Below are 21,410 nucleotides of genomic sequence, written 5' to 3'. Positions count from 1 at the left end.
AGGCTACCCTAGATGATTCTTCTCTTTTGCAGGAAGCTCTCTTCTCTGGGATCGACCCAAGACTCCTCCCAGGCGTCATCCCAGAACGTTTTGACATCTGTGTTCGGGACCGGAGATCCCATCTACCTGCCCCAGACTCCTCCAAGTAAGTAGCTCGAGACATTTTTGTTCTCCTGTAGAGAAATCTCTCAACTCCGACAGCCACCTGAGACTCCTCCCAGGCATCTCCCACAGTCTTCTGTCCTCTGCTTTACCTACCTAAGGGGTCAGGTAGAAGCCCCAGACTCCTCCAAGGAAGCTACCGTTGAGGCTTTTTTCTTTTTTGGAGGAACCTCTGCCCTCCGGGATTCCCTGTGATTCCTTCCAGACGTCTCCTAGTGTCTTTTGGCCTTTTCTTATAAGGACCGGAGATCCCAGGTAGCAGCCCCAGAATTGTTTAATGAGGCTACCCTAGATGATTCTTCTCTTTTGCAGGAAGCTCTCTTCTCTGGGATCGACCCAAGACTCCTCCCAGGCGTCATCCCAGAACGTTTTGACCTCTGCGTTCGGGACCGGAGATCCCAGCTACCTGCCCCAGACTCCTCCAAGTAAGTAGCTCGAGACATTTTTGTTCTCCTGTAGAGAAATCTCTCAACTCCGACAGGCACCTGAGACTCCTCCCAGGCATCTCCCACAGTCTTCTGTCCTCTGCTTTACCAACCTAAGGGGTCAGGTAGAAGCCCTAGACTCCTCCAAGGAAGCTATCGTTGAGGTTTTTTTCTTTTTTTCGAGGAGCCTCTGACCTCCGGGATTCCCTGTGATTCCTTCCAGACGTCTCCTAGCGTCTTTTGGGCTTTTCTTATAAGGACCGGAGATCCCAGGTAGCAGCCCCAGACTTGTCTAATGAGGCTACCCTAGATGATTCTTTTCTTTTGCAGGAAGTTCTCTTCTCTGGGATCGACCCAAGACTCCTCCCAGGCGTCATCCCAGAATGTTTTGACCTCTGCGTTCGGGACCGGAGATCCCAGCTACCTGCCCCAGACTCCTCCAAGTAAGTAGCTCGAGACATTTTTGTTCTCCTGTAGAGAAATCTCTCAACTCCGACAGCCAGCTGAGACTCCTCCCAGGCATCTCCCACAGTCTTCTGTCCTCTGCTTTACCTACCTAAGGGGTCAGGTAGAAGCCCCAGACTCCTCCAAGCAAGCTACCGTTGAGGCTTTTTTCTTTTTTTCGAGGAGCCTCTGACCTCCGGGATTCCCTGTGATTCCTTCCAGACGTCTCCTAGCGTCTTTTGGGCTTTTCTTATAAGGACCGGAGATCCCAGGTAGCAGCCCCAGAATTGTTTAATGAGGCTACCCTAGATGATTCTTCTCTCTTGCAGGAAGCTCTCTTCTCCGGGATCGACCCAAGACTCCTCCCAGGCATCATCCCAGAATGTTTTGACCTCTGCGTTCGGGACCGGAGATCCCATCTACCTGCCCCAGACTCCCCCAAGTAAGTAGCTCGAGACATTTTTGTTCTCCTGTAGAGAAATCTCTCAACTCCGACAGCCAGCTGAGACTCCTCCCAGGCATCTCCCACAGTCTTCTGTCTTCTTCTTTACCTACCTAAGGGGTCAGGTAGAAGCCCCAGACTCCTCCAAGGAAGCTACCGTTGACGTTTTTTTCTTTTTTTTGGAGTAGCCTCTGACCTCCGGGATTCCCTGTGATTCCTTCCAGACGTCTCCTAGCGTCTTTTGGGCTTTTCTTATAAGGACCGGAGATCCCAGGTAGCAGCCCCAGACTTGTCTAATGAGGCTACCCTAGATGATTCTTCTCTTTTGCAGGAAGCTCTCTTCTCCGGGATCGACCCAAGACTCCTCCCAGGCGTCATCCCAGAACGTTTTGACCTCTGCGTTCGGGACAGGAGATCCCAGCTACCTGCCCCAGACTCCTCCAAGTAAGTAGCTCGAGACATTTTTGTTCTCCTGTAGAGAAATCTCTCAACTCCGACAGGCACCTGAGACTCCTCCCAGGCATCTCCCACAGTCTTCTGTCCTCTGCTTTACCAACCTAAGGGGTCAGGTAGAAGCCCTAGACTCCTCCAAGGAAGCTACCGTTGAGGTTTTTTTCTTTTTTTCGAGGAGCCTCTGACCTCCGGGATTCCCTGTGATTCCTTCCAGACGTCTCCTAGCGTCTTTTGGGCTTTTCTTATAAGGACCGGAGATCCCAGGTAGCAGCCCCAGACTTGTCTAATGAGGCTACCCTAGATGATTCTTTTCTATTGCAGGAAGTTCTCTTCTCTGGGATCGACCCAAGACTCCTCCCAGGCGTCATCCCAGAATGTTTTGACCTCTGCGTTCAGGACCGGAGATCCCAGCTACCTGCCCCAGACTCCTCCAAGTAAGTAGCTCGAGACATTTTTGTTCTCCTGTAGAGAAATCTCTCAACTCCGACAGCCAGCTGAGACTCCTCCCAGGCATCTCCCACAGTCTTCTGTCCTCTGCTTTACCTACCTAAGGGGTCAGGTAGAAGCCCCAGACTCCTCCAAGGAAGCTACCGTTGAGGCTTTTTTCTTTTTTTCGAGGAGCCTCTGACCTCCGGGATTCCCTGTGATTCCTTCCAGACGTCTCCTAGCGTCTCTTGGGCTTTTCTTATAAGGACCGGAGATCCCAGGTAGCAGCCCCAGAATTGTTTAATGAGGCTACCCTAGATGATTCTTCTCTCTTGCAGGAAGCTCTCTTCTCCGGGATCGACCCAAGACTCCTCCCAGGCGTCATCCCAGAATGTTTTGACCTCTGCGTTCGGGACCGGAGATCCCATCTACCTGCCCCAGACTCCCCCAAGTAAGTAGCTCGAGACATTTTTGTTCTCCTGTAGAGAAATCTCTCAACTCCGACAGCCAGCTGAGACTCCTCCCAGGCATCTCCCACAGTCTTCTGTCTTCTTCTTTACCTACCTAAGGGGTCAGGTAGAAGCCCCAGACTCCTCCAAGGAAGCTACCGTTGAGGCTTTTTTCTTTTTTGGAGGAACCTCTGCCCTCCGGGATTCCCTGTGATTCCTTCCAGACGTCTCCTAGCGTCTTTTGGCCTTTTCTTATAAGGACCGGAGATCCCAGGTAGCAGCCCCAGAATTGTTTAATGAGGCTACCCTAGATGATTCTTCTCTTTTGCAGGAAGCTCTCTTCTCTGGGATCGACCCAAGAGTCCTCCCAGGCGTCATCCCAGAATGTTTTGACCTCTGCGTTCGGGACCGGAGATCCCAGCTACCTGCCCCAGACTCCTCCAAGTAAGTAGCTCGAGACATTTTTGTTCTCCTGTAGAGAAATCTCTCAACTCCGACAGCCAGCTGAGACTCCTCCCAGGCATCTCCCACAGTCTTCTGTCCTCTGCTTTACCTACCTAAGGGGTCAGGTAGAAGCCCCAGACTCCTCCAAGGAAGCTACCGTTGAGGTTTTTTTCTTTTTTGGAGGAACCTCTGCCCTCCGGGATTCCCTGTGATTCCTTCCAGACGTCTCCTAGCGTCTTTTGGCCTTCTCTTATAAGGACCGGAGATCCCAGGTAGCCGCCCCAGACTTGTCTAATGAGGCTACCCTAGATGATTCTTCTCTTTTGCAGGAAGCTCTCTTCTCTGGGATCGACCCAAGACTCCTCCCAGGCGTCATCCCAGAATGTTTTGACCTCTGCGTTTGGGACCGGAGATCCCATCTACCTGCCCCAGTCTCCTCCAAGTAAGTAGCTCGAGACATTTTTGTTCTCCTGTAGAGAAATCTCTCAACTCCGACAGCCACCTGAGACTCCTCCCAGGCATCTCCCACAGTCTTCTGTCCTCTGCTTTACCTACCTAAGGGGTCAGGTAGAAGCCCCAGACTCCTCCAAGGAAGCTACCGTTGAGGCTTTTTTCTTTTTTGGAGGAACCTCTGCCCTCCGGGATTCCCTGTGATTCCTTCCAGACGTCTCCTAGAGTCTTTTGGCCTTTTCTTATAAGGACCGGAGATCCCAGGTAGCAGCCCCAGAATTGTTTAATGAGGCTACCCTAGATGATTCTTCTCTTTTGCAGGAAGCTCTCTTCTCTGGGATCGACCCAAGACTCCTCCCAGGCGTCATCCCAGAATGTTTTGACCTCTGCGTTTGGGACCGGAGATCCCATCTACCTGCCCCAGACTCCTCCAAGTAAGTAGCTCGAGACATTTTTGTTCTCCTGTAGAGAAATCTCTCAACTCCGACAGCCACCTGAGACTCCTCCCAGGCATCTCCCACAGTCTTCTGTCCTCTGCTTTACCTACCTAAGGGGTCAGGTAGAAGCCCCAGACTCCTCCAAGGAAGCTACCGTTGAGGCTTTTTTCTTTTTTGGAGGAACCTCTGCCCTCCGGGATTCCCTGTGATTCCTTCCAGACGTCTCCTAGAGTCTTTTGGCCTTTTCTTATAAGGACCGAAGATCCCAGGTAGCAGCCCCAGAATTGTTTAATGAGGCTACCCTAGATGATTCTTCTCTTTTGCAGGAAGCTCTCTTCTCCGGGATCGACCCAAGACTCCTCCCAGGCGTCATCCCAGAACGTTTTGACCTCTGCGTTCGGGACCGGAGATCCCAGCTACCTGCCCCAGACTCCTCCAAGTAAGTAGCTCGAGACATTTTTGTTCTCCTGTAGAGAAATCTCTCAACTCCGACAGGCACCTGAGACTCCTCCCAGGCATCTCCCACAGTCTTCTGTCCTCTGCTTTACCAACCTAAGGGGTCAGGTAGAAGCCCTAGACTCCTCCAAGGAAGCTACCATTGAGGTTTTTTTCTTTTTTTCGAGGAGCCTCTGACCTCCGGGATTCCCTGTGATTCCTTCCAGACGTCTCCTAGCGTCTTTTGGCCTTTTCTTATAAGGACCGGAGATCCCAGGTAGCAGCCCCAGACTTGTCTAATGAGGCTACCCTAGATGATTCTTTTCTTTTGCAGGAAGTTCTCTTCTCTGGGATCGACCCAAGACTCCTCCCAGGCGTCATCCCAGAATGTTTTGACCTCTGCGTTCAGGACCGGAGATCCCAGCTACCTGCCCCAGACTCCTCCAAGTAAGTAGCTCGAGACATTTTTGTTCTCCTGTAGAGAAATCTCTCAACTCCGACAGCCAGCTGAGACTCCTCCCAGGCATCTCCCACAGTCTTCTGTCCTCTGCTTTACCTACCTAAGGGGTCAGGTAGAAGCCCCAGACTCCTCCAAGGAAGCTAACGTTGAGGCTTTTTTCTTTTTTGGAGGAACCTCTGCCCTCCGGGATCCCCTGTGATTCCTTCCAGACGTCTCCTAGAGTCTTTTGGCCTTTTCTTATAAGGACCGGAGATCCCAGGTAGCAGCCCCAGAATTGTTTAATGAGGCTACCCTAGATGATTCTTCTCTTTTGCAGGAAGCTCTCTTCTCCGGGATCGACCCAAGACTCCTCCCAGGCGTCATCCCAGAACGTTTTGACCTCTGCGTTCGGGACCGGAGATCCCATCTACCTGCCCCAGACTCCTCCAAGTAAGTAGCTCGAGACATTTTTGTTCTCCTGTAGAGAAATCTCTCAACTCCGACAGGCACCTGAGACTCCTCCCAGGCATCTCCCACAGTCTTCTGTCCTCTGCTTTACCAACCTAAGGGGTCAGGTAGAAGCCCTAGACTCCTCCAAGGAAGCTACCGTTGAGGTTTTTTTCTTTTTTTCGAGGAGCCTCTGACCTCCGGGATTCCCTGTGATTCCTTCCAGACGTCTCCTAGCGTCTTTTGGGCTTTTCTTATAAGGACCGGAGATCCCAGGTAGCAGCCCCAGACTTGTCTAATGAGGCTACCCTAGATGATTCTTTTCTATTGCAGGAAGTTCTCTTCTCTGGGATCGACCCAAGACTCCTCCCAGGCGTCATCCCAGAATGTTTTGACCTCTGCGTTCAGGACCGGAGATCCCAGCTACCTGCCCCAGACTCCTCCAAGTAAGTAGCTCGAGACATTTTTGTTCTCCTGTAGAGAAATCTCTCAACTCCGACAGCCAGCTGAGACTCCTCCCAGGCATCTCCCACAGTCTTCTGTCCTCTGCTTTACCTACCTAAGGGGTCAGGTAGAAGCCCCAGACTCCTCCAAGGAAGCTACCGTTGAGGCTTTTTTCTTTTTTTCGAGGAGCCTCTGACCTCCGGGATTCCCTGTGATTCCTTCCAGACGTCTCCTAGCGTCTCTTGGGCTTTTCTTATAAGGACCGGAGATCCCAGGTAGCAGCCCCAGAATTGTTTAATGAGGCTACCCTAGATGATTCTTCTCTCTTGCAGGAAGCTCTCTTCTCCGGGATCGACCCAAGACTCCTCCCAGGCGTCATCCCAGAATGTTTTGACCTCTGCGTTCGGGACCGGAGATCCCATCTACCTGCCCCAGACTCCCCCAAGTAAGTAGCTCGAGACATTTTTGTTCTCCTGTAGAGAAATCTCTCAACTCCGACAGCCAGCTGAGACTCCTCCCAGGCATCTCCCACAGTCTTCTGTCTTCTTCTTTACCTACCTAAGGGGTCAGGTAGAAGCCCCAGACTCCTCCAAGGAAGCTACCGTTGAGGCTTTTTTCTTTTTTGGAGGAACCTCTGCCCTCCGGGATTCCCTGTGATTCCTTCCAGACGTCTCCTAGCGTCTTTTGGCCTTTTCTTATAAGGACCGGAGATCCCAGGTAGCAGCCCCAGAATTGTTTAATGAGGCTACCCTAGATGATTCTTCTCTTTTGCAGGAAGTTCTCTTCTCTGGGATCGACCCAAGAGTCCTCCCAGGCGTCATCCCAGAATGTTTTGACCTCTGCGTTCGGGACCGGAGATCCCAGCTACCTGCCCCAGACTCCTCCAAGTAAGTAGCTCGAGACATTTTTGTTCTCCTGTAGAGAAATCTCTCAACTCCGACAGCCAGCTGAGACTCCTCCCAGGCATCTCCCACAGTCTTCTGTCCTCTGCTTTACCTACCTAAGGGGTCAGGTAGAAGCCCCAGACTCCTCCAAGGAAGCTACCGTTGAGGTTTTTTTCTTTTTTGGAGGAACCTCTGCCCTCCGGGATTCCCTGTGATTCCTTCCAGACGTCTCCTAGCGTCTTTTGGCCTTCTCTTATAAGGACCGGAGATCCCAGGTAGCCGCCCCAGACTTGTCTAATGAGGCTACCCTAGATGATTCTTCTCTTTTGCAGGAAGCTCTCTTCTCTGGGATCGACCCAAGACTCCTCCCAGGCGTCATCCCAGAATGTTTTGACCTCTGCGTTTGGGACCGGAGATCCCATCTACCTGCCCCAGTCTCCTCCAAGTAAGTAGCTCGAGACATTTTTTTGTTCTCCTGAAGAGAAATCTCTCAACTCCGACAGCCACCTGAGACTCCTCCCAGGCATCTCCCACAGTCTTCTGTCCTCTGCTTTACCTACCTAAGGGCTCAGGTAGAAGCCCCAGACTCCTCCAAGGAAGCTACCGTTGAGGCTTTTTTCTTTTTTGGAGGAACCTCTGCCCTCCGGGATTCCCTGTGATTCCTTCCAGACGTCTCCTAGAGTCTTTTGGCCTTTTCTTATAAGGACCGGAGATCCCAGGTAGCAGCCCCAGAATTGTTTAATGAGGCTACCCTAGATGATTCTTCTCTTTTGCAGGAAGCTCTCTTCTCTGGGATCGACCCAAGACTCCTCCCAGGCGTCATCCCAGAATGTTTTGACCTCTGCGTTTGGGACCGGAGATCCCATCTACCTGCCCCAGACTCCTCCAAGTAAGTAGCTCGAGACATTTTTGTTCTCCTGTAGAGAAATCTCTCAACTCCGACAGCCACCTGAGACTCCTCCCAGGCATCTCCCACAGTCTTCTGTCCTCTGCTTTACCTACCTAAGGGGTCAGGTAGAAGCCCCAGACTCCTCCAAGGAAGCTACCGTTGAGGCTTTTTTCTTTTTTGGAGGAACCTCTGCCCTCCGGGATTCCCTGTGATTCCTTCCAGACGTCTCCTAGAGTCTTTTGGCCTTTTCTTATAAGGACCGAAGATCCCAGGTAGCAGCCCCAGAATTGTTTAATGAGGCTACCCTAGATGATTCTTCTCTTTTGCAGGAAGCTCTCTTCTCCGGGATCGACCCAAGACTCCTCCCAGGCGTCATCCCAGAACGTTTTGACCTCTGCGTTCGGGACCGGAGATCCCAGCTACCTGCCCCAGACTCCTCCAAGTAAGTAGCTCGAGACATTTTTGTTCTCCTGTAGAGAAATCTCTCAACTCCGACAGCCAGCTGAGACTCCTCCCAGGCATCTCCCACAGTCTTCTGTCCTCTGCTTTACCAACCTAAGGGGTCAGGTAGAAGCCCTAGACTCCTCCAAGGAAGCTACCATTGAGGTTTTTTTCTTTTTTTCGAGGAGCCTCTGACCTCCGGGATTCCCTGTGATTCCTTCCAGACGTCTCCTAGCGTCTTTTGGCCTTTTCTTATAAGGACCGGAGATCCCGGGTAGCAGCCCCAGACTTGTCTAATGAGGCTACCCTAGATGATTCTTCTCTTTTGCAGGAAGCTCTCTTCTCTGGGATCGACCCAAGACTCCTCCCAGGCGTCATCCCAGAACGTTTTGACATCTGTGTTCGGGACCGGAGATCCCATCTACCTGCCCCAGACTCCTCCAAGTAAGTAGCTCGAGACATTTTTGTTCTCCTGTAGAGAAATCTCTCAACTCCGACAGCCACCTGAGACTCCTCCCAGGCATCTCCCACAGTCTTCTGTCCTCTGCTTTACCTACCTAAGGGGTCAGGTAGAAGCCCCAGACTCCTCCAAGGAAGCTACCGTTGAGGATTTTTTCTTTTTTGGAGGAACCTCTGCCCTCCGGGATTCCCTGTGATTCCTTCCAGACGTCTCCTAGTGTCTTTTGGCCTTTTCTTATAAGGACCGGAGATCCCAGGTAGCAGCCCCAGAATTGTTTAATGAGGCTACCCTAGATGATTCTTCTCTTTTGCAGGAAGCTCTCTTCTCTGGGATCGACCCAAGACTCCTCCCAGGCGTCATCCCAGAACGTTTTGACCTCTGCGTTCGGGACCGGAGATCCCAGCTACCTGCCCCAGACTCCTCCAAGTAAGTAGCTCGAGACATTTTTGTTCTCCTGTAGAGAAATCTCTCAACTCCGACAGGCACCTGAGACTCCTCCCAGGCATCTCCCACAGTCTTCTGTCCTCTGCTTTACCAACCTAAGGGGTCAGGTAGAAGCCCTAGACTCCTCCAAGGAAGCTATCGTTGAGGTTTTTTTCTTTTTTTCGAGGAGCCTCTGACCTCCGGGATTCCCTGTGATTCCTTCCAGACGTCTCCTAGCGTCTTTTGGGCTTTTCTTATAAGGACCGGAGATCCCAGGTAGCAGCCCCAGACTTGTCTAATGAGGCTACCCTAGATGATTCTTTTCTTTTGCAGGAAGTTCTCTTCTCTGGGATCGACCCAAGACTCCTCCCAGGCGTCATCCCAGAATGTTTTGACCTCTGCGTTCGGGACCGGAGATCCCAGCTACCTGCCCCAGACTCCTCCAAGTAAGTAGCTCGAGACATTTTTGTTCTCCTGTAGAGAAATCTCTCAACTCCGACAGCCAGCTGAGACTCCTCCCAGGCATCTCCCACAGTCTTCTGTCCTCTGCTTTACCTACCTAAGGGGTCAGGTAGAAGCCCCAGACTCCTCCAAGCAAGCTACCGTTGAGGCTTTTTTCTTTTTTTCGAGGAGCCTCTGACCTCCGGGATTCCCTGTGATTCCTTCCAGACGTCTCCTAGCGTCTTTTGGGCTTTTCTTATAAGGACCGGAGATCCCAGGTAGCAGCCCCAGAATTGTTTAATGAGGCTACCCTAGATGATTCTTCTCTCTTGCAGGAAGCTCTCTTCTCCGGGATCGACCCAAGACTCCTCCCAGGCATCATCCCAGAATGTTTTGACCTCTGCGTTCGGGACCGGAGATCCCATCTACCTGCCCCAGACTCCCCCAAGTAAGTAGCTCGAGACATTTTTGTTCTCCTGTAGAGAAATCTCTCAACTCCGACAGCCAGCTGAGACTCCTCCCAGGCATCTCCCACAGTCTTCTGTCTTCTTCTTTACCTACCTAAGGGGTCAGGTAGAAGCCCCAGACTCCTCCAAGGAAGCTACCGTTGACGTTTTTTTCTTTTTTTTGGAGTAGCCTCTGCCCTCCGGGATTCCCTGTGATTCCTTCCAGACGTCTCCTAGCGTCTTTTGGGCTTTTCTTATAAGGACCGGAGATCCCAGGTAGCAGCCCCAGACTTGTCTAATGAGGCTACCCTAGATGATTCTTCTCTTTTGCAGGAAGCTCTCTTCTCTGGGATCGACCCAAGACTCCTCCCAGGCGTCATCCCAGAACGTTTTGACATCTGTGTTCGGGACCGGAGATCCCATCTACCTGCCCCAGACTCCTCCAAGTAAGTAGCTCGAGACATTTTTGTTCTCCTGTAGAGAAATCTCTCAACTCCGACAGGCACCTGAGACTCCTCCCAGGCATCTCCCACAGTCTTCTGTCCTCTGCTTTACCAACCTAAGGGGTCAGGTAGAAGCCCTAGACTCCTCCAAGGAAGCTACCGTTGAGGTTTTTTTCTTTTTTTCGAGGAGCCTCTGACCTCCGGGATTCCCTGTGATTCCTTCCAGACGTCTCCTAGCGTCTTTTGGGCTTTTCTTATAAGGACCGGAGATCCCAGGTAGCAGCCCCAGACTTGTCTAATGAGGCTACCCTAGATGATTCTTTTCTATTGCAGGAAGTTCTCTTCTCTGGGATCGACCCAAGACTCCTCCCAGGCGTCATCCCAGAATGTTTTGACCTCTGCGTTCAGGACCGGAGATCCCAGCTACCTGCCCCAGACTCCTCCAAGTAAGTAGCTCGAGACATTTTTGTTCTCCTGTAGAGAAATCTCTCAACTCCGACAGCCAGCTGAGACTCCTCCCAGGCATCTCCCACAGTCTTCTGTCCTCTGCTTTACCTACCTAAGGGGTCAGGTAGAAGCCCCAGACTCCTCCAAGGAAGCTACCGTTGAGGCTTTTTTCTTTTTTTCGAGGAGCCTCTGACCTCCGGGATTCCCTGTGATTCCTTCCAGACGTCTCCTAGCGTCTCTTGGGCTTTTCTTATAAGGACCGGAGATCCCAGGTAGCAGCCCCAGAATTGTTTAATGAGGCTACCCTAGATGATTCTTCTCTCTTGCAGGAAGCTCTCTTCTCCGGGATCGACCCAAGACTCCTCCCAGGCATCATCCCAGAATGTTTTGACCTCTGCGTTCGGGACCGGAGATCCCATCTACCTGCCCCAGACTCCCCCAAGTAAGTAGCTCGAGACATTTTTGTTCTCCTGTAGAGAAATCTCTCAACTCCGACAGCCAGCTGAGACTCCTCCCAGGCATCTCCCACAGTCTTCTGTCTTCTTCTTTACCTACCTAAGGGGTCAGGTAGAAGCCCCAGACTCCTCCAAGGAAGCTACCGTTGAGGCTTTTTTCTTTTTTGGAGGAACCTCTGCCCTCCGGGATTCCCTGTGATTCCTTCCAGACGTCTCCTAGCGTCTTTTGGCCTTTTCTTATAAGGACCGGAGATCCCAGGTAGCAGCCCCAGAATTGTTTAATGAGGCTACCCTAGATGATTCTTCTCTTTTGCAGGAAGTTCTCTTCTCTGGGATCGACCCAAGAGTCCTCCCAGGCGTCATCCCAGAATGTTTTGACCTCTGCGTTCGGGACCGGAGATCCCAGCTACCTGCCCCAGACTCCTCCAAGTAAGTAGCTCGAGACATTTTTGTTCTCCTGTAGAGAAATCTCTCAACTCCGACAGCCAGCTGAGACTCCTCCCAGGCATCTCCCACAGTCTTCTGTCCTCTGCTTTACCTACCTAAGGGGTCAGGTAGAAGCCCCAGACTCCTCCAAGGAAGCTACCGTTGAGGTTTTTTTCTTTTTTGGAGGAACCTCTGCCCTCCGGGATTCCCTGTGATTCCTTCCAGACGTCTCCTAGCGTCTTTTGGCCTTCTCTTATAAGGACCGGAGATCCCAGGTAGCCGCCCCAGACTTGTCTAATGAGGCTACCCTAGATGATTCTTCTCTTTTGCAGGAAGCTCTCTTCTCTGGGATCGACCCAAGACTCCTCCCAGGCGTCATCCCAGAATGTTTTGACCTCTGCGTTTGGGACCGGAGATCCCATCTACCTGCCCCAGTCTCCTCCAAGTAAGTAGCTCGAGACATTTTTGTTCTCCTGTAGAGAAATCTCTCAACTCCGACAGCCACCTGAGACTCCTCCCAGGCATCTCCCACAGTCTTCTGTCCTCTGCTTTACCTACCTAAGGGCTCAGGTAGAAGCCCCAGACTCCTCCAAGGAAGCTACCGTTGAGGCTTTTTTCTTTTTTGGAGGAACCTCTGCCCTCCGGGATTCCCTGTGATTCCTTCCAGACGTCTCCTAGAGTCTTTTGGCCTTTTCTTATAAGGACCGGAGATCCCAGGTAGCAGCCCCAGAATTGTTTAATGAGGCTACCCTAGATGATTCTTCTCTTTTGCAGGAAGCTCTCTTCTCTGGGATCGACCCAAGACTCCTCCCAGGCGTCATCCCAGAATGTTTTGACCTCTGCGTTCGGGACCGGAGATCCCATCTACCTGCCCCAGACTCCTCCAAGTAAGTAGCTCGAGACATTTTTGTTCTCCTGTAGAGAAATCTCTCAACTCCGACAGCCACCTGAGACTCCTCCCAGGCATCTCCCACAGTCTTCTGTCCTCTGCTTTACCTACCTAAGGGGTCAGGTAGAAGCCCCAGACTCCTCCAAGGAAGCTACCGTTGAGGCTTTTTTCTTTTTTGGAGGAACCTCTGCCCTCCGGGATTCCCTGTGATTCCTTCCAGACGTCTCCTAGAGTCTTTTGGCCTTTTCTTATAAGGACCGAAGATCCCAGGTAGCAGCCCCAGAATTGTTTAATGAGGCTACCCTAGATGATTCTTCTCTTTTGCAGGAAGCTCTCTTCTCCGGGATCGACCCAAGACTCCTCCCAGGCGTCATCCCAGAACGTTTTGACCTCTGCGTTCGGGACCGGAGATCCCAGCTACCTGCCCCAGACTCCTCCAAGTAAGTAGCTCGAGACATTTTTGTTCTCCTGTAGAGAAATCTCTCAACTCCGACAGGCACCTGAGACTCCTCCCAGGCATCTCCCACAGTCTTCTGTCCTCTGCTTTACCAACCTAAGGGGTCAGGTAGAAGCCCTAGACTCCTCCAAGGAAGCTACCAGTGAGGTTTTTTTCTTTTTTTCGAGGAGCCTCTGACCTCCGGGATTCCCTGTGATTCCTTCCAGACGTCTCCTAGCGTCTTTTGGCCTTTTCTTATAAGGACCGGAGATCCCAGGTAGCAGCCCCAGACTTGTCTAATGAGGCTACCCTAGATGATTCTTTTCTTTTGCAGGAAGTTCTCTTCTCTGGGATCGACCCAAGACTCCTCCCAGGCGTCATCCCAGAATGTTTTGACCTCTGCGTTCAGGACCGGAGATCCCAGCTACCTGCCCCAGACTCCTCCAAGTAAGTAGCTCGAGACATTTTTGTTCTCCTGTAGAGAAATCTCTCAACTCCGACAGCCAGCTGAGACTCCTCCCAGGCATCTCCCACAGTCTTCTGTCCTCTGCTTTACCTACCTAAGGGGTCAGGTAGAAGCCCCAGACTCCTCCAAGGAAGCTAACGTTGAGGCTTTTTTCTTTTTTGGAGGAACCTCTGCCCTCCGGGATCCCCTGTGATTCCTTCCAGACGTCTCCTAGAGTCTTTTGGCCTTTTCTTATAAGGACCGGAGATCCCAGGTAGCAGCCCCAGAATTGTTTAATGAGGCTACCCTAGATGATTCTTCTCTTTTGCAGGAAGCTCTCTTCTCCGGGATCGACCCAAGACTCCTCCCAGGCGTCATCCCAGAATGTTTTGACCTCTGCGTTCGGGACCGGAGATCCCATCTACCTGCCCCAGACTCCTCCAAGTAAGTAGCTCGAGACATTTTTGTTCTCCTGTAGAGAAATCTCTCAACTCCGACAGGCACCTGAGACTCCTCCCAGGCATCTCCCACAGTCTTCTGTCCTCTGCTTTACCAACCTAAGGGGTCAGGTAGAAGCCCTAGACTCCTCCAAGGAAGCTACCGTTGAGGTTTTTTTCTTTTTTTCGAGGAGCCTCTGACCTCCGGGATTCCCTGTGATTCCTTCCAGACGTCTCCTAGCGTCTTTTGGGCTTTTCTTATAAGGACCGGAGATCCCAGGTAGCAGCCCCAGACTTGTCTAATGAGGCTACCCTAGATGATTCTTTTCTATTGCAGGAAGTTCTCTTCTCTGGGATCGACCCAAGACTCCTCCCAGGCGTCATCCCAGAATGTTTTGACCTCTGCGTTCAGGACCGGAGATCCCAGCTACCTGCCCCAGACTCCTCCAAGTAAGTAGCTCGAGACATTTTTGTTCTCCTGTAGAGAAATCTCTCAACTCCGACAGCCAGCTGAGACTCCTCCCAGGCATCTCCCACAGTCTTCTGTCCTCTGCTTTACCTACCTAAGGGGTCAGGTAGAAGCCCCAGACTCCTCCAAGGAAGCTACCGTTGAGGCTTTTTTCTTTTTTTCGAGGAGCCTCTGACCTCCGGGATTCCCTGTGATTCCTTCCAGACGTCTCCTAGCGTCTCTTGGGCTTTTCTTATAAGGACCGGAGATCCCAGGTAGCAGCCCCAGAATTGTTTAATGAGGCTACCCTAGATGATTCTTCTCTCTTGCAGGAAGCTCTCTTCTCCGGGATCGACCCAAGACTCCTCCCAGGCGTCATCCCAGAATGTTTTGACCTCTGCGTTCGGGACCGGAGATCCCATCTACCTGCCCCAGACTCCCCCAAGTAAGTAGCTCGAGACATTTTTGTTCTCCTGTAGAGAAATCTCTCAACTCCGACAGCCAGCTGAGACTCCTCCCAGGCATCTCCCACAGTCTTCTGTCTTCTTCTTTACCTACCTAAGGGGTCAGGTAGAAGCCCCAGACTCCTCCAAGGAAGCTACCGTTGAGGCTTTTTTCTTTTTTGGAGGAACCTCTGCCCTCCGGGATTCCCTGTGATTCCTTCCAGACGTCTCCTAGCGTCTTTTGGCCTTTTCTTATAAGGACCGGAGATCCCAGGTAGCAGCCCCAGAATTGTTTAATGAGGCTACCCTAGATGATTCTTCTCTTTTGCAGGAAGTTCTCTTCTCTGGGATCGACCCAAGAGTCCTCCCAGGCGTCATCCCAGAATGTTTTGACCTCTGCGTTCGGGACCGGAGATCCCAGCTACCTGCCCCAGACTCCTCCAAGTAAGTAGCTCGAGACATTTTTGTTCTCCTGTAGAGAAATCTCTCAACTCCGACAGCCAGCTGAGACTCCTCCCAGGCATCTCCCACAGTCTTCTGTCCTCTGCTTTACCTACCTAAGGGGTCAGGTAGAAGCCCCAGACTCCTCCAAGGAAGCTACCGTTGAGGTTTTTTTCTTTTTTGGAGGAACCTCTGCCCTCCGGGATTCCCTGTGATTCCTTCCAGACGTCTCCTAGCGTCTTTTGGCCTTCTCTTATAAGGACCGGAGATCCCAGGTAGCCGCCCCAGACTTGTCTAATGAGGCTACCCTAGATGATTCTTCTCTTTTGCAGGAAGCTCTCTTCTCTGGGATCGACCCAAGACTCCTCCCAGGCGTCATCCCAGAATGTTTTGACCTCTGCGTTCGGGACCGGAGATCCCATCTACCTGCCCCAGACTCCTCCAAGTAAGTAGCTCGAGACATTTTTGTTCTCCTGTAGAGAAATCTCTCAACTCCGACAGCCACCTGAGACTCCTCCCAGGCATCTCCCACAGTCTTCTGTCCTCTGCTTTACCTACCTAAGGGGTCAGGTAGAAGCCCCAGACTCCTCCAAGGAAGCTACCGTTGAGGCTTTTTTCTTTTTTGGAGGAACCTCTGCCCTCCGGGATTCCCTGTGATTCCTTCCAGACGTCTCCTAGAGTCTTTTGGCCTTTTCTTATAAGGACCGAAGATCCCAGGTAGCAGCCCCAGAATTGTTTAATGAGGCTACCCTAGATGATTCTTCTCTTTTGCAGGAAGCTCTCTTCTCCGGGATCGACCCAAGACTCCTCCCAGGCGTCATCCCAGAACGTTTTGACCTCTGCGTTCGGGACCGGAGATCCCAGCTACCTGCCCCAGACTCCTCCAAGTAAGTAGCTCGAGACATTTTTGTTCTCCTGTAGAGAAATCTCTCAACTCCGACAGGCACCTGAGACTCCTCCCAGGCATCTCCCACAGTCTTCTGTCCTCTGCTTTACCAACCTAAGGGGTCAGGTAGAAGCCCTAGACTCCTCCAAGGAAGCTACCATTGAGGTTTTTTTCTTTTTTTCGAGGAGCCTCTGACCTCCGGGATTCCCTGTGATTCCTTCCAGACGTCTCCTAGCGTCTTTTGGCCTTTTCTTATAAGGACCGGAGATCCCAGGTAGCAGCCCCAGACTTGTCTAATGAGGCTACCCTAGATGATTCTTTTCTTTTGCAGGAAGTTCTCTTCTCTGGGATCGACCCAAGACTCCTCCCAGGCGTCATCCCAGAATGTTTTGACCTCTGCGTTCAGGACCGGAGATCCCAGCTACCTGCCCCAGACTCCTCCAAGTAAGTAGCTCGAGACATTTTTGTTCTCCTGTAGAGAAATCTCTCAACTCCGACAGCCAGCTGAGACTCCTCCCAGGCATCTCCCACAGTCTTCTGTCCTCTGCTTTACCTACCTAAGGGGTCAGGTAGAAGCCCCAGACTCCTCCAAGGAAGCTAACGTTGAGGCTTTTTTCTTTTTTGGAGGAACCTCTGCCCTCCGGGATCCCCTGTGATTCCTTCCAGACGTCTCCTAGCGTCTTTTGGCCTTTTCTTATAAGGACCGGAGATCCCAGGTAGCAGCCCCAGAATTGTTTAATGAGGCTACCCTAGATGATTCTTCTCTTTTGCAGGAAGCTCTCTTCTCCGGGATCGACCCAAGACTCCTCCCAGGCGTCATCCCAGAATGTTTTGACCTCTGCGTTCGGGACCGGAGATCCCATCTACCTGCCCCAGACTCCTCCAAGTAAGTAGCTCGAGACATTTTTGTTCTCCTGTAGAGAAATCTCTCAACTCCGACAGGCACCTGAGACTCCTCCCAGGCATCTCCCACAGTCTTCTGTCCTCTGCTTTACCAACCTAAGGGGTCAGGTAGAAGCCCTAGACTCCTCCAAGGAAGCTACCGTTGAGGTTTTTTTCTTTTTTTCGAGGAGCCTCTGACCTCCGGGATTCCCTGTGATTCCTTCCAGACGTCTCCTAGCGTCTTTTGGGCTTTTCTTATAAGGACCGGAGATCCCAGGTAGCAGCCCCAGACTTGTCTAATGAGGCTACCCTAGATGATTCTTATCTATTGCAGGAAGATCTCTTCTCAGGGATCGACCCAAGACTCCTCCCAGGCGTCATCCCAGAATGTTTTGACCTCTGCGTTCAGGACCGGAGATCCCAGCTACCTGCCCCAGACTCCTCCAAGTAAGTAGCTCGAGACATTTTTGTTCTCCTGTAGAGAAATCTCTCAACTCCGACAGCCAGCTGAGACTCCTCCCAGGCATCTCCCACAGTCTTCTGTCCTCTGCTTTACCTACCTAAGGGGTCAGGTAGAAGCCCCAGACTCCTCCAAGGAAGCTACCGTTGAGGCTTTTTTCTTTTTTTCGAGGAGCCTCTGACCTCCGGGATTCCCTGTGATTCCTTCCAGACGTCTCCTAGCGTCTCTTGGGCTTTTCTTATAAGGACCGGAGATCCCAGGTAGCAGCCCCAGAATTGTTTAATGAGGCTACCCTAGATGATTCTTCTCTCTTGCAGGAAGCTCTCTTCTCCGGGATCGACCCAAGACTCCTCCCAGGCATCATCCCAGAATGTTTTGACCTCTGCGTTCGGGACCGGAGATCCCATCTACCTGCCCCAGACTCCCCCAAGTAAGTAGCTCGAGACATTTTTGTTCTCCTGTAGAGAAATCTCTCAACTCCGACAGCCAGCTGAGACTCCTCCCAGGCATCTCCCACAGTCTTCTGTCTTCTTCTTTACCTACCTAAGGGGTCAGGTAGAAGCCCCAGACTCCTCCAAGGAAGCTACCGTTGAGGCTTTTTTCTTTTTTGGAGGAACCTCTGCCCTCCGGGATTCCCTGTGATTCCTTCCAGACGTCTCCTAGCGTCTTTTGGCCTTTTCTTATAAGGACCGGAGATCCCAGGTAGCAGCCCCAGAATTGTTTAATGAGGCTACCCTAGATGATTCTTCTCTTTTGCAGGAAGTTCTCTTCTCTGGGATCGACCCAAGAGTCCTCCCAGGCGTCATCCCAGAATGTTTTGACCTCTGCGTTCGGGACCGGAGATCCCAGCTACCTGCCCCAGACTCCTCCAAGTAAGTAGCTCGAGACATTTTTGTTCTCCTGTAGAGAAATCTCTCAACTCCGACAGCCAGCTGAGACTCCTCCCAGGCATCTCCCACAGTCTTCTGTCCTCTGCTTTACCTACCTAAGGGGTCAGGTAGAAGCCCCAGACTCCTCCAAGGAAGCTACCGTTGAGGTTTTTTTCTTTTTTGGAGGAACCTCTGCCCTCCGGGATTCCCTGTGATTCCTTCCAGACGTCTCCTAGCGTCTTTTGGCCTTCTCTTATAAGGACCGGAGATCCCAGGTAGCCGCCCCAGACTTGTCTAATGAGGCTACCCTAGATGATTCTTCTCTTTTGCAGGAAGCTCTCTTCTCTGGGATCGACCCAAGACTCCTCCCAGGCGTCATCCCAGAATGTTTTGACCTCTGCGTTTGGGACCGGAGATCCCATCTACCTGCCCCAGTCTCCTCCAAGTAAGTAGCTCGAGACATTTTTGTTCTCCTGTAGAGAAATCTCTCAACTCCGACAGCCACCTGAGACTCCTCCCAGGCATCTCCCACAGTCTTCTGTCCTCTGCTTTACCTACCTAAGGGCTCAGGTAGAAGCCCCAGACTCCTCCAAGGAAGCTACCGTTGAGGCTTTTTTCTTTTTTGGAGGAACCTCTGCCCTCCGGGATTCCCTGTGATTCCTTCCAGACGTCTCCTAGAGTCTTTTGGCCTTTTCTTATAAGGACCGGAGATCCCAGGTAGCAGCCCCAGAATTGTTTAATGAGGCTACCCTAGATGATTCTTCTCTTTTGCAGGAAGCTCTCTTCTCTGGGATCGACCCAAGACTCCTCCCAGGCGTCATCCCAGAATGTTTTGACCTCTGCGTTTGGGACCGGAGATCCCATCTACCTGCCCCAGACTCCTCCAAGTAAGTAGCTCGAGACATTTTTGTTCTCCTGTAGAGAAATCTCTCAACTCCGACAGCCACCTGAGACTCCTCCCAGGCATCTCCCACAGTCTTCTGTCCTCTGCTTTACCTACCTAAGGGGTCAGGTAGAAGCCCCAGACTCCTCCAAGGAAGCTACCGTTGAGGCTTTTTTCTTTTTTGGAGGAACCTCTGCCCTCCGGGATTCCCTGTGATTCCTTCCAGACGTCTCCTAGAGTCTTTTGGCCTTTTCTTATAAGGACCGAAGATCCCAGGTAGCAGCCCCAGAATTGTTTAATGAGGCTACCCTAGATGATTCTTCTCTTTTGCAGGAAGCTCTCTTCTCCGGGATCGACCCAAGACTCCTCCCAGGCGTCATCCCAGAACGTTTTGACCTCTGCGTTCGGGACCGGAGATCCCAGCTACCTGCCCCAGACTCCTCCAAGTAAGTAGCTCGAGACATTTTTGTTCTCCTGTAGAGAAATCTCTCAACTCCGACAGGCACCTGAGACTCCTCCCAGGCATCTCCCACAGTCTTCTGTCCTCTGCTTTACCTACCTAAGGGGTCAGGTAGAAGCCCTAGACTCCTCCAAGGAAGCTACCATTGAGGTTTTTTTCTTTTTTTCGAGGAGCCTCTGACCTCCGGGATTCCCTGTGATTCCTTCCAGACGTCTCCTAGCGTCTTTTGGCCTTTTCTTATAAGGACCGGAGATCCCAGGTAGCAGCCCCAGACTTGTCTAATGAGGCTACCCTAGATGATTCTTTTCTTTTGCAGGAAGTTCTCTTCTCTGGGATCGACCCAAGACTCCTCCCAGGCGTCATCCCAGAATGTTTTGACCTCTGCGTTCAGGACCGGAGATCCCAGCTACCTGCCCCAGACTCCTCCAAGTAAGTAGCTCGAGACATTTTTGTTCTCCTGTAGAGAAATCTCTCAACTCCGACAGCCAGCTGAGACTCCTCCCAGGCATCTCCCACAGTCTTCTGTCCTCTGCTTTACCTACCTAAGGGGTCAGGTAGAAGCCCCAGACTCCTCCAAGGAAGCTAACGTTGAGGCTTTTTTCTTTTTTGGAGGAACCTCTGCCCTCCGGGATCCCCTGTGATTCCTTCCAGACGTCTCCTAGAGTCTTTTGGCCTTTTCTTATAAGGACCGGAGATCCCAGGTAGCAGCCCCAGAATTGTTTAATGAGGCTACCCTAGATGATTCTTCTCTTTTGCAGGAAGCTCTCTTCTCCGGGATCGACCCAAGACTCCTCCCAGGCGTCATCCCAGAATGTTTTGACCTCTGCGTTCGGGACCGGAGATCCCATCTACCTGCCCCAGACTCCTCCAAGTAAGTAGCTCGAGACATTTTTGTTCTCCTGTAGAGAAATCTCTCAACTCCGACAGGCACCTGAGACTCCTCCCAGGCATCTCCCACAGTCTTCTGTCCTCTGCTTTACCAACCTAAGGGGTCAGGTAGAAGCCCTAGACTCCTCCAAGGAAGCTACCGTTGAGGTTTTTTTCTTTTTTTCGAGGAGCCTCTGACCTCCGGGATTCCCTGTGATTCCTTCCAGACGTCTCCTAGCGTCTTTTGGGCTTTTATTATAAGGACCGGAGATCCCAGGTAGCAGCCCCAGAATTGTTTAATGAGGCTACCCTAGATGATTCTTCTCTCTTGCAGGAAGCTCTCTTCTCCGGGATCGACCCAAGACTCCTCCCAGGCATCATCCCAGAATGTTTTGACCTCTGCGTTCGGGACCGGAGATCCCAGCTACCTGCCCCAGACTCCCCCAAGTAAGTAGCTCGAGACATTTTTGTTCTCCTGTAGAGAAATCTCTCAACTCCGACAGCCAGCTGAGACTCCTCCCAGGCATCTCCCACAGTCTTCTGTCTTCTTCTTTACCTACCTAAGGGGTCAGGTAGAAGCCCCAGACTCCTCCAAGGAAGCTACCGTTGACGTTTTTTTCTTTTTTTTGGAGTAGCCTCTGACCTCCGGGATTCCCTGTGATTCCTTCCAGACGTCTCCTAGCGTCTTTTGGCCTTTTCTTATAAGGACCGGAGATCCCAGGTAGCAGCCCCAGACTTGTCTAATGAGGCTACCCTAGATGATTCTTCTCTTTTGCAGGAAGCTCTCTTCTCTGGGATCGACCCAAGACTCCTCCCAGGCGTCATCCCAGAATGTTTTGACCTCTGCGTTCAGGACCGGAGATCCCAGCTACCTGCCCCAGACTCCTCCAAGTAAGTAGCTCGAGACATTTT

This window comes from Accipiter gentilis, chromosome 4 (genome assembly GCF_929443795.1).
Source record: "Accipiter gentilis chromosome 4, bAccGen1.1, whole genome shotgun sequence".
Lineage (NCBI taxonomy): Eukaryota > Metazoa > Chordata > Aves > Accipitriformes > Accipitridae > Astur > Astur gentilis.
Note: the sequence above shows the minus strand (reverse complement) of the source record.